The sequence below is a fragment of the Brachionichthys hirsutus genome, chromosome 12 (assembly GCF_040956055.1).
Source record: "Brachionichthys hirsutus isolate HB-005 chromosome 12, CSIRO-AGI_Bhir_v1, whole genome shotgun sequence".
NCBI lineage: Eukaryota > Metazoa > Chordata > Actinopteri > Lophiiformes > Brachionichthyidae > Brachionichthys > Brachionichthys hirsutus.
This window is the reverse complement of record NC_090908.1, coordinates 7,303,966-7,316,780: the sequence shown is the minus strand read 5'-3', so window position 1 is coordinate 7,316,780 and position 12,815 is coordinate 7,303,966.

The following is a 12,815-nucleotide window of genomic DNA, read 5'->3' as shown; positions in this document are numbered from 1 at the left end:
TCAAATAAACAAAGCAAACAAACTACCTGACTGGCCCCGGTTTGCAACAGGCATTATCTGGGGCTCTTCTATTTATTAGCATATTATCTAAATAATGGCAGACAGACGTCAGCTCAGACAAAGGTTAGGCAAAGGTGAAAGATAAGCAGAAGCCTCTTAAAGAAATCAAAATTATGCTGGGACGCTGCCAGTTGATCCCATTTGTAAACAGAACACTGTAATAAAGAGTGGCACTGGACTGTCAGATGTCTGATGGGCAAACTTAATTAAAAACGTCTTCCGGCAATAACTTGTTCAATCACTGCTGAACCATAAAAGCATCAGTTCTTTACTGTGGTGGCAGTAGATGAGTAGTATTCTCAAAAATCTAAAAGCAGGATGACACTAACATGCCATCAATATATACTTTAACTCATAACTCCTCGTACAACTACAAAGTGTTGCTTATTTGTAACACATAAACATTTTCAATTACCAAATAATTGGAGAAAATAATGTTTTTTTTCCCCCCAAAAAGTGTGACATTAGTTAAGGTTGTAGAATACTAAGGCTTTGCCACTGCAATAATTGATAAATAGCTGAAATAGATCTTTATAAGTACTTTAAAGATCACATATTATACTCTTCTAACACAAGTTAACGCAGTTCCCAGACACTTATATGAAATATCTGTGAGTCTTTGGTGAAAATAGCAAACAGATGCTGCAGGACAGCGTCCCTCTTTTCTGTCCCAAACAGATCTGTCAGAAAAGCCTCTGGAAACGAAAACAAAACTAAGTTCATTGCAGCTGCGCGCGTGCACGCAATTAATCTGCATGCATGTGCACGTTCTAACAATGTGACGTCACATTAACGAAGATTTCTTGTGTATTCAGTAGGTGATTACAGATCTACACAAACTACGCAGGATCGACTGGATTGTTTATTTAGCTGCTTTGGGGTTGATAAGGACCCCCAAATAAATACTGTAGAAACATGGGAAAAGTGAGTTTTTCCATAATATGGGACCTTTAAGTATTGAACCTGTCAGCATGTCATCTACTGTATTTGCACAACTGCTGTTGGATTCCTCCTCCTCCTCCCAAAGGACTCAGGTGTCTGTAATTATCAAATCCTCCACTACTTTCATCAGGCAGTAACTTAATTTGTCTGATGATTTTTTTTCGTTTGTTTTTCTACCACTGCTGAAAAATACTATCAGCACAGGGGGAGAACCAAACAGTAAAGCCATTACAGAGAACCTCAAATAATGAGCCAAGATAAGCCCAGAGTCGAGGAAATTTAGTGTTTTTTTGTTCTGAATTGTGCAGATGCAGGGAAAGTTAGATTCTGAAGAAAAATAAGAGCAACTGGAGTTTCTGCAAAGTTTGGAATCAGCCTGTCAGAGCTGTCACACAGAGTGACTGTGTTGTCACAACAAAAAAACAGTCAATGAAATGTATTTACTGCTTTTGGGTAAAACAAAAACACTCTAACAAGCTAAAAAAAACGTAATTTCCATCCGACTCGTCTGGCAGCAGGATGACATTGTCCACGAGCCAACAGAAGTTTGGCTGAGACCTTAAGGATATGGAGCTGATGGGAATAAAAATGCATCTCAGCACCAGATTCAGAAGCAAAGAATACCGGGTGATGCCATATGGTTTCAAAAGCGTGAATAAAATTATCCAAAAAAGCTAGAGAAAGGATAAAACGCCCACCACTCACTGTTCTCCTCAATCAATCCTGCTGGCTCCTATGCCCATTGCGAAATATCAATGATGGCTTGTGTTTAAATGCAGCATTCATTGTCATCACTGTTTATCAGGCTGGACTGGTATCATCTGAATTCTTTTTAGCTTCATTCTTTTTAGCTACTTTAACTCACTCAGTTATTACAGAGATGTAAGAGCTACCACTAACCAGGGAGAGACTCATCTTACGTCAGCCAGAGATGCAGGTTTGTAGTTTGTATGAATTGACTTTTGTGTCTGTGTTGATTCTCAGTCATCCAGATCAAGCTAAATCAAGAAAAGCAGAAACAAAGAATCAACTGAGCTTGTTCAAGTTTAGTTGAATAAATTTCACCTCTCATCCAAAAGGCTTATCAGTTCTAAATGACTGGTAGAGAGTCCAGATACTTGTACACAGAACAAAGGACCAAAAGCACCATAACAATAAGATACCTCAGGAGTCATTATCATTCATAAGGGTGGTTGTTTGCCCCCCCCTCTCTCTCAGGTGAGCTGTTTTATTGAGCTACACCCAAGTGTGGATGGGTGTTGTGGATTTTACGGACAGAGGTCAATACTGCGTTGCTGATAGATTTTCTTTTGCTTTTGCGTTTCGTGATTGACTTTTGTGCATATGTTGTAAACACCATCTATCAACAACATGAAATGCAGTATTGACCTCCACAACAACCATCCACACCTGGGTACAGCTCAACGTAGCAACCAACATGAGGGTGTGTTTGTGTGTATGTGGGGGGGCGGGGGGGCAAAGACCCTTCATCTTATGAACGCTAATGATCCTGAGGAGTCTTGCTGCCTTGGTGGTTTCGGTACTTTGTTTTCTCATCCTAAAAAAGTATATGTATCTTCATTCTCTACCAGTCATTTAGAACTGAAGAAGCCTCTTGGACAAGAGGTGAAACGTCTTCAACCCAACTTGAACAAGTCGAGTTAATTCTTCGTTTTTGCCATTTGTGATGGACTTTTGTGCATATGTTTGGATGCACGGAGTCTTTCAGTGTGCATGCAACTTCTACTATCCCCAGTCAACCCAAAATCAAATGCAACACATTCTCCACGTGAGTTGGTTGAACGGAAGGAGTACCGAGAAGAGGCTAAACACTTGTCTGATACACAAGTCAATATTTAGACAAATGCCATCAGAAATTTTGAACACGTTAATGTCCTTATCTGTATTCCTCAAGCTCCCTTGTATTAAAGCGTTGCATGTAATGAGCCTCTGGAACAGCTTTGGGATCATCAAAGGACACTTCAACACACCAATGAAAGCCAGACGGATGAAAGACATGGGTTTTGAATCCCCATAAGGCAGAGTGACACAGGTTTCATTAACACCTCCCACACAATTACGAGCTGTTTGTAACTGTTATTTAGAGGCCAAATTATTTGAAGTACAGCTTGATTGCTCTGGAAGTGCAGCATCTACAGTATCTGCAAATTAGACAATTCCTGGACCGACTGCCAGCGTGTGTTGGCATCGTCACTGAGCACAACGCTCAGGACAGCTTTACTTACCTTCCGCTGGCTGAGATGTCGGCTTGGCTCAGAGCATTTTACTATTTGTGACCACACACAATGTTTGGTATAGGTATAGGTTTTATTTTTAGTTTATTTTTTAGACAAATTTAAAGTTTTCAGAATATTTCTGCATCTATAAGAGTGGTATTCAAATAAAATCACAAATGTTCAGTGAGTCATCCTCCTAATGTCCGATTCTGAGTCCCCTAACCCCTAATAACGACAATTAAACAAGAAGAAGAAGAAGAAGAAAGAACAAGTCAGAAATCAGAAATCCAAACAATGATTGGATAGATTGCAATGAAATATGAAACATGTGGCACTCCTCAAAAAAAACAACATTAACATATATTTTGGTTTATGTATAAATTCCTACTCTTTAATGCAAATAAAATAGTAACCACGGTAGCCTAAATATTGCATGCTTGTATTGTAATTAGGAGCACGCTAACACGCTTGCTGTGCCACTGTGACTGACTCTACCTTCACAGAGCTGCTGCAGCATTGAATTATGAGTCATGATTTCAATTTGAGTAAAGTTGTGGTTCTTGCAGGACCTTCCTCTCCCCGCGGGGATGAGACTGTCACTGTGTTGTGTTTATTCCCTTTTCTAAGTTGCAGGTGGAGGCTGGGGAATAGATGGTAGAATATATATATATATATTTATTATATCTTTTGGAATCACTCCTCTTCTTCCACACCCCGAGACCGACCGCACATCTATGTGCTGTACCTGGTTGTTCTGTTGTAGGTTGAGAAATGTCATTACACTTGTAAGTTTATCTTCTCTGTCTTGTCTTAAGTTCGATCAATCACCTTAAAATACTGAAGATATGCTTTTATTATTTTGTACCGCATGCCTATCCTCCTGATTCCTATTTCATTCTACTGGTCATTTACATAGTAGAGATTTATCTTGTGTATGAATCTGCCTCTGCATCTTCAGAACTAGAAGAAACCTTCTTTGTTATGTAGAAAAGGAATATAGTGGCGAGTTGTGTATTTATTTGTACACTCCTGTCTGTGTATCCCAATATTCCCAACAGTGTCTCTCATTAAAATGACAAGTAACTCAGCAAATCAGTACCAACTCACTTTGTGAGAAGAACCATCAATGTCAATTAGTAATCACAACCTTAATTTAATCCGGGCTAAATAAATGACTTCTTATTTATGTGTCCATCCTATAAAGTTTTTAATCAAAGAAATAGCATTCTCATTTCAAACTTTTTTCACACCAGTGTTTTAGTTATTTCGCCTCCATAACATATATTATCTGGCAGAGTCTTAAGTGTTGTGGCTATAAACATAATGCCATCTGTGGAGGGCACATGTCTTTAAAAGGATACAGCAGCAATTTGCCTTGCCAGTGGAGTGGAACCTGCTTTCCATGCTTTTTAAAAAATCTGCAACTTTAAAAAGTCGTTGCCAGAAGAGGTGACTCAGATTGAACTGGAGCTGCCAAGAAGTCGTCACAATCTAAATGAAAAAAACAAGTATTTGCTTTCTAAATCACAAGCTCTCCAAAGATGATTAATGCATACCCAGAGGTCACTTATTTTGAACACAAGCCACCGATAAAAACTAATCTGCATAGGTTGCTCATGCATCTCCATATTCTGCAGTTACATCCAAATTTATTGGGTTGGGCATTCTTCCTTGAAATCAAGGATTCACCATCATCAGATACTATTAAGGTGGAAGCGAGGAGAGATAGTTAATCAAGTCCTCAGAATTATTCTGTAGAAAAAAATATCTTATTGCTCTTCACTTAATGTTGATTAACTGTTTTGTCTTTTCTCTATGTCCTTTTGTCTTAAGCACCCATTCAATGTGGAATTAAACCAAAGACGATAATTAGAAATGTAATAGTGCACAGTTGAGTGCCTATATACCTCTGCCAAAGCCCCTCAGCTCTATTTAATTCAGTCAAACCTCATTCAAACTCAGGCTCATGGGCCTGTAACGATTTCAGGTAACTGGATTATACCTGTCCAATGTTCAAACGCGGTGGATACAGATTTTTATTTGGATCACAAACATGACTTCATCTTTCCTGAACATAAATCACCCAAGCTGCTATTTCCTCAAAAGTCTCAATGAAAAGGCCAGTGAGACTTACCACATTCTATTAACGACAGTTTAACCTTATTTCAAACACACTTACGGTATCTTGCTAATGGTTGCCAGGCAGCAACAAGATGTGAGCGGTACATGTTGTTCCGCTTTGAGCTGCGGCAGAACAAAGACATTGCTGAGCTTTGTTGTTGTGCAGCCTTCAGAATATGATGTGCGTTGTGGGCCAACTCTGAGTCTTCATCCCTCCATCATGTTTATGAGGCTGGAGGTGACGCTTCTTTGATAGCAAGGTGTTTCACATGCTACGTAAAGCCCTTTACTTCTCCCTCAATAATAACTTAACACGTATGCAATCATAATTTTAGTAAGTGAGTGTGTTGCCAACATTTTACAGCTCCTGCTGGGGAATCCTGAGGCGTTCACAGGCCGGATGAGGTGTGTAATTCCTCCAGTGTGTCTCTTCCTCCGAAAACCGACAAAGGGACGTGCCCAGGAGGCATCCTGACCAGATATGCAACACTTTAAATATGCTCCTTTTATTGCACAGGGTCAGCAACTCCATCTGTGGCTCCACTCAGCAAATGGAAAATTGTATGACTTATTGCTTCTTTGCATATTGACTTCCCATTTTCTGTAATTAAACATTTAAAAGCAAAATCTTTATCTGGTGAGAGACTCCTCAACAAAATGTTGAAATGGTGGTCCTAAATGTGAAAACGCAAGGAAACCTTTTTCCTGAAGGCAGAACTGATTTAATTTGCAACTCAAAGATGCAGAAATCATGAAGCAGTCTTGATGATATTAAAGAACCAACCATCTGCCTCTCTCAATGACTAATAGCTGACAGTAGAGAACACCGTACTGCTGTGTTACACAAGCGTGATCTAAAGTTGTTAGTGCTGTCTCCTTTCACCACTGTTCCCACACTTAGGATAGAACATTTGGCTCAATTTATTTCTGTTTCTCTTGATATGCAATTGTGTAGGTGGTGAAAATAGCTTGTTTGTTTTAGAATTAAGAGAGTGCAGTTCAGTGAAACAGAAAAAATATATATCATTTTAATGCTCTTTACCAAGTGATCCGTCATCCTCTAATCTGTAGATGCTCATCTTTTTGAGGCAAACAGGTCAAGTCATTGAAGTGACACAGTAGAAGTTTAAGGGTGTACTTCTTAAAGAATGAAAAAAATAAATGACTCCATGTTCAGAGAAAAAATGCACTGATTTTGACACTTTGCAGACACTCCAAGCCCTAAATACCACCGGAGTTGTGTTGTGACACACGATCGGCTGCACCGCTGCAGGGGTGTCATCACAACTCATCTTTTCCTGATCCGATACTATTCATCCACTCGACTCCAGCGTTGCATAAATTACTTACAAAGCCAGATAAAGAAAAGAGATCTCAGCAGTGATGAAGGCAGACTATTGTCTTACTGTCCTCTCAGCTCTTCTTTGAGCTGGCCTTAGATTCACACCTGCGTGACGTATCGTGAAAGTAGAGAGAACCTTTTTTTTTCAATTCATGAGAGCGAGTGTCTCAGACCTGATATTCAGCCCAATTATTCCGGTATGCCGTTTTTACTCTCTTTGCAGTATGAAATCTGCTCTAATCCAAAGAGAGAAGTTGTGGTACATTAGCAGAGGCCAGTCTTGCATGACAGTTGTTTCACTTACCTGTGCCAGGGGGATATTGGGTGATAAATAATGTGCAATGTCCAAATATGAGGTGACTAAAATCATTGCATTTCAACAAATGCAGACAATATTAGTTTTGAGATTAAATGGTATTAACAAATTAGTGGGCATTTGTATAATTGAAACAAATGTTTATTGACAAGTGTTTAATTCTGCATACAGGAAAATATACACACAAAACATTGTGATATTTGAAAACTCCTCTGTATTTTGAAACCATACTATATGAGGCCATTACATGCATGGGTGGATTTTAACCCTCCACACTGGGCTGAGTGCAAAATGACAGTACGTTTGAATTCTTTTCTCTCTCGTGGAAGAATAGATTAGAATATATTTCGCTTACATTCCACGAGGCTGACCATTGGGAGTTTTTCTTATCTCTTATAGAAGTCTGTGTTGTGTGATTATATCTTAATTAGCTAAAACATCCTCTATTGTGCAAAGAAACTCCGATCCTCTGTTTTCTTGTCTCCTCAAGCTTAAAATCTGAGGAAAAAGACAGTCCTGTTGTTTGTCCACAAAAAACAACACTAAGTAAAACATATGTTTCTCAGTGAGGATGCTAAATTGATGTAAACTGATGTTATTCTAAGCTAAATGAATAGTAAACAGCACGCCAGTGAAATAGCTGCACGGGTTGAAAGGCAAATCAGCTGACTTCATTGCATGCCTTGTATGAGCAGTGAGAAAATAGGATGCTAGAGAGTTGGAGTTACCAAGCAATTATTTATAATTTACTAAAAGCATAAAATAATAGGACACCTTGTCTTTTAATAGAGGTACACAGTGAAAGAATCAGAGGGATATGAATTAAAATTGCAATTAACTATTTTCATTTGAGTGGTAATTGCTTCAGCAAAACAAATTGAGGTGGATCACTTGAATGTCTGCTTTAAAAATAATCTCATAATTTAATATTTTGACATTTCTAACATGCAATACATAAAAAGTATAATCAATCATTTATAAACAACAAAGAATAAAATGGGAAAACAAGCTGATTTTGTGTTCAAGGGAGAAACCAGTGGATACAAATGTCCAAACAGCAATAATATTGTAGTTTGACCATTTTTCAATGTTCATTTTCCAACCGCTTTGTCCGTACCGGGTTGCGGGTCGTGCTGGTGCCAATCTCAGCAAGTCGATGGGCGAGAGGCGGGGTACACCCTGGACAAGCCACCAGGTCATGGCAGGGCAACACAGAAACAGACAATCAGCCAATAGACAGTGACAGAAATCCATCCTTGTGGGTCCATTATACCCATAAATCTTTGATGCTGCAACGCCTTTTACTGGGAATATCTGTATTTATCAGACAGTGGAACTCAATTTGTTAATGAGAGCACGATTCACATTTGAATAGTATCCAATTTCATCACACATTCAAGGCTTCCTTCAGTTTGTCTCTCCCTCATCATCGTCCTAACAGTTTTTAGAAGAGACCTGTCATAATGTTGCAGTTAAGTCAATGTAAAATGATGCATTTTGTACATGTATTCTGGTTGGGGTTGCAGTGACGATGAAAGCACCACGACTTATTCAGCATGTAGTAAATAATTTGTTTACTCGACATTTTCATTAACAAATGACAGATGAGCATTTAGATATTGCTTCACTGCAGTTTAAATATTCTCTATGTAATGTTACTCTTTGCAACTTATAATACATTTGGTTTGACTTTGTGGGCGACGGTGGCGCGGGTGATTGAGAGGGTTGTCCTGTGATTGAGAGGTCGGTGGTTTGAGCCCCACCTCTGGCACATGTGTACACTGTCATTGTGTCCTTGGGCAAGAAACTTCACCCTCATTGCCTGTGTGAATGTTGTGAGCGAGTGAATGACGGTCGGGCCGATGGAGCAAATTGCGAGCCTTGCTTCTGTCAGTCTGCCCCAGGACAGCTGTGGCTACAATAGTAGCTTCACCAGCACCAAGTATGGAGTGAATAAATAATGCACAATGTAAAGCGTCTTTGCGTGTCTAGAAAAGTGCTATATAAAACCAGTGCATTATTACTTTGACTGAAACTATGTTGTTTTAAAAATAGCTTTTAGCTTTCATTCCTCAGGTTTTCCTCAGAGACAGCGATGCCCCTTACGTGTCTACGTGAAACTCATTCTTCTCTAATTGCCTATGAAAAGACTGAGCTTCATGTTGATGCTTCATGACTCAAACATCAATGACACTCAATACAAAAATGGAGTCTAATTTAAAGACAAGAAAGATGCATTACAGGTTTTACCATTTAAAATCTGCAAGTATTGTCATGATTGTCATTTTAGGCAATTATTTGCTTTTTTCATATCATTTCGTTCTATCAAACTTATGATGTGAAGCTTGTTTGATATAATTACATTCCCAGCAGACAAAACGTTCCTAATGAGAAGACACAGATGTGGCACGGAAATTGTGAAGAATAATTTCCGGCAGAGCCCATAGATCATGAAGCTTTTAAGTGTTTCTCAAACATAGATATTTTACGCTGTTTGGTGAGCATATATACTACAAAGAATTTAAATATTTTTGCATTGATACCACACACAAACTGCATTTCTTTGTTCAGAGCTCTTCTTGTAATGTGTACTACAAAATTCAATGGGCACACATCTCACAAGACTGGTCCAAAAGTACACATTTATGTATTTTTAATTTTTCTGTGATCCCACAAAAGAAAACTATAATTGAATTAAATCTTTTAATGTTGGTGTTCCATAAAGACAAAAAACAAAAACCCTCCTAAAAGTGTTTCGACTTCCCAAAGTTGCTCACGTACATTTCTCCCAGGGAACATAAGGGCTCTCACCGTCCACTGCACAGCTACTAGACAAGGAGCCGGAGAACAACTGGAGAGTAGCAGACGCATTTCAGGAAGCACGACTGATTTCTGATGTTTGTTAAAAGCTGCTGCACTGCTGAAATGTTTGTGTGGCTGCAGGCATTGTTTGTTTTGAGAGACAGTCTTGTCATTTTATAAAGTTGGCTTTGAGACTTTGCAAAGGTCAGGTCGCCTTGTTTTGAATATTACATCCTCAGTCCTCACAGTGCCTCTTCCATTACTTATATTCCACATCGGTATTTATTTCTGAGGAACTAGACATTTTGTTCGTGCCACTCAGAATCTTGACATGACATTTCCGTAGTCTAGCCTTGAATAAATGGGTGTTTCTATTATTTTCCTGCAGACATTTTCTTTCCAGTATATCAGAGGTAAAACTTCACTGATATAGGCAGCAACCCTCATAATGCAGCCACAATATGTGACTGCAGTGCAGAAGACATCCACATGATTATCCTATTCATTCTCTTTTTTTAACCTTAAACTGTATTTCATTTAAAAACTCAATTTAGAGAGTGCAAAATATCAGAAAAATGTACTTTTATGCTAATAGTCCAAATGTTTCAAAGAATATGAACAACAGAAAAATAATAATTTTACCAGGATAAATATAAATCCATCACCCCCTTGTCAAACGCACTGACACGCCGTTACTTCCTGTTGGGTTAGTTTTGCATACTCTCTTGTCAATCCTGAATGCAACCAACCCACACATCACATCCGAACGTCCACATTTTTATCCCCGCAGCATGCAAACACCTATCAACAGCCGGTCAAGAGAATTTGAACATCAGTCAGTGATTTGTTGGAGGAAGAAGAGTGACTGTACATTTACATAACACCCATCTCGGTAAATCGCAGAGAGCAGCGATACTCGTGGGGAGGTGAGTGGAAAATGCAACACAACACCTCCGACTCCGGTTCAGCTGCCAACTCTTTTTATAACCGATGCTTGCCAAGTCCTTAATTATGAGCATCATTCAAACTAGAACATTCAGGTCATTTTACATCAAAGGATGTTCTGGTGTTCTTATTCCACTGCATAAAACCTGCGCAGATTTAATTTTATCTGTGAACTCGCCTGTTCATTTGAGAAAGGTTCTGCTAATGATGCTAATCATACAGTATTCTACATACATTTCACACAACTTCCTCTTTATAGCTTTTCATACAATATTCTCATGTTCACTACGCAAATTAATTAGGTCCAAATCTGAACTAGAAAAGCACTCTGAGAGTGCTGACTTCCGCCAAGCAGCTCATTCCACTCCTAATTGGATTTACACAGGCCGCATGGTGATCTGGATCATCATCAAAAGGTTCTGAATTATGTTCTTGGTATCTGTATACACCAACCATGAAAAGTAAAAGTGAATCAAAGTTTCTGTGCATTTTTAGCTTTTGAATCCATAAATGGGCCTCCAATGATGTAATATATTCTCCTCACCTCATTCTGTATCAGATCCAGCAGTGCATATCGGACCCCTTTATGACACAAATTTTTGGTGAGTGAATTTATTACATATTTTACAAGATATGATTTTTTTAAAGCCTCCTTTATAAGTAAATGAGAAAATCCGGATTTTGTAGTATCCAGAAGGTATCCGGATTACTCTCAAAATTTAATGTGATCTAAGTCAGACCAAGACCCATCTTCAGATTGTTTTCACTTTATGAATAAGTGATGTGGTGGACAGTCAGAATAATTAGCCCATCATAACCTCAATAAAATAAAATAAAAGTTCCAGCATCAATTATAGTACTGTAATACGCTTTATATTCATGATACCTCGTTTTTATTTTGAAATACTAGAATAATGACAAAGACGTACTGAGTGAGATTGTAGGAATCTTGAAAACATGAGAATTACAGGATTCCTTTTCACCACACGTGAATATTACTTGTGTTGTGAGATGTGTCTGCGTGTGGATGAGGGTGTGTGTGTGTGTCCAGCTGGGGGGTGCGCCCTTTCCCCCGAGGGAGCGAGTGTGAGTGAGAGAGAGAGAGAGAGAGAGAGAGAGAGCGACAGACAGAACGAGGAGAGTAGACGTATGCAAGCGAGAGGAGAAGAAAAAGAGTTCTTGTTTGAGAGTGCAAGAAAAATAAAGCAGCTTCAGCAATTCAGCACGTCTGGCGTCCTTTTTCGCTGCAATTCAGCCTTCTCCCCCAGCGTGAAGTCGGGAGGTTAACCCCGGAGGACAAGCAGCCTCTGGCCCTGGAGAACGATATCTCCCCGGTGTCCCCCAACCAAGGTTCGGAGCCCAGACCCGGAAAGGATTAACACTTGATATAGAACACACTTGACTCCTAATTAGCCCTGGTTACTAGAGGACCGGTATTACGCTTGTCTTTTCACCTCCTCCTGACTGACGCACCTCTCTCAGCTCTGTGTGTGGCCAAAACGCGCGCTCCCGCGAGCGCGCCTCCTCTCACTAAGCGGCAGCGCACTGGAGTCGGTGTGAACATCGCATAGCTGTGAATGGACCTACCTAGGGAATGTAATATTACTCTGCCACTCTCTGCTTTCTTCTGTTTTCCGCTGATTTGTCTAACGGAAGCTGGGTGAGTTCATATTTTTGGAAGGTTGTGCATCCATTGAAAGACAAGCTGTGCATCCATTGAAAGACAAGCTGTCCTGCAGTTACCAAATTAATGCGCCGAATTCTTCAGGAAATAGTTTCCAGAGATGCGCTCCGCGTGATTTGTGCGCATTAGCTTTAATTACTTTAATTACCATAATTAGGTTGTTGGCTTTTAATATATGACATTCATTCACGTCCTATCTGTGGATTTATAAACCTGCCCACTTTGCTTCCACCTGTGCTGAACACAACTATTTTCTAATAATGTGAGAAGGACTGAATTATGATACGTACTTTAACGGAATGCGTTTATTCATCTGTGTGCTGGCGATCTATTAACGTGTCCGCAGACTTAGAGCTGCCCCCCCCC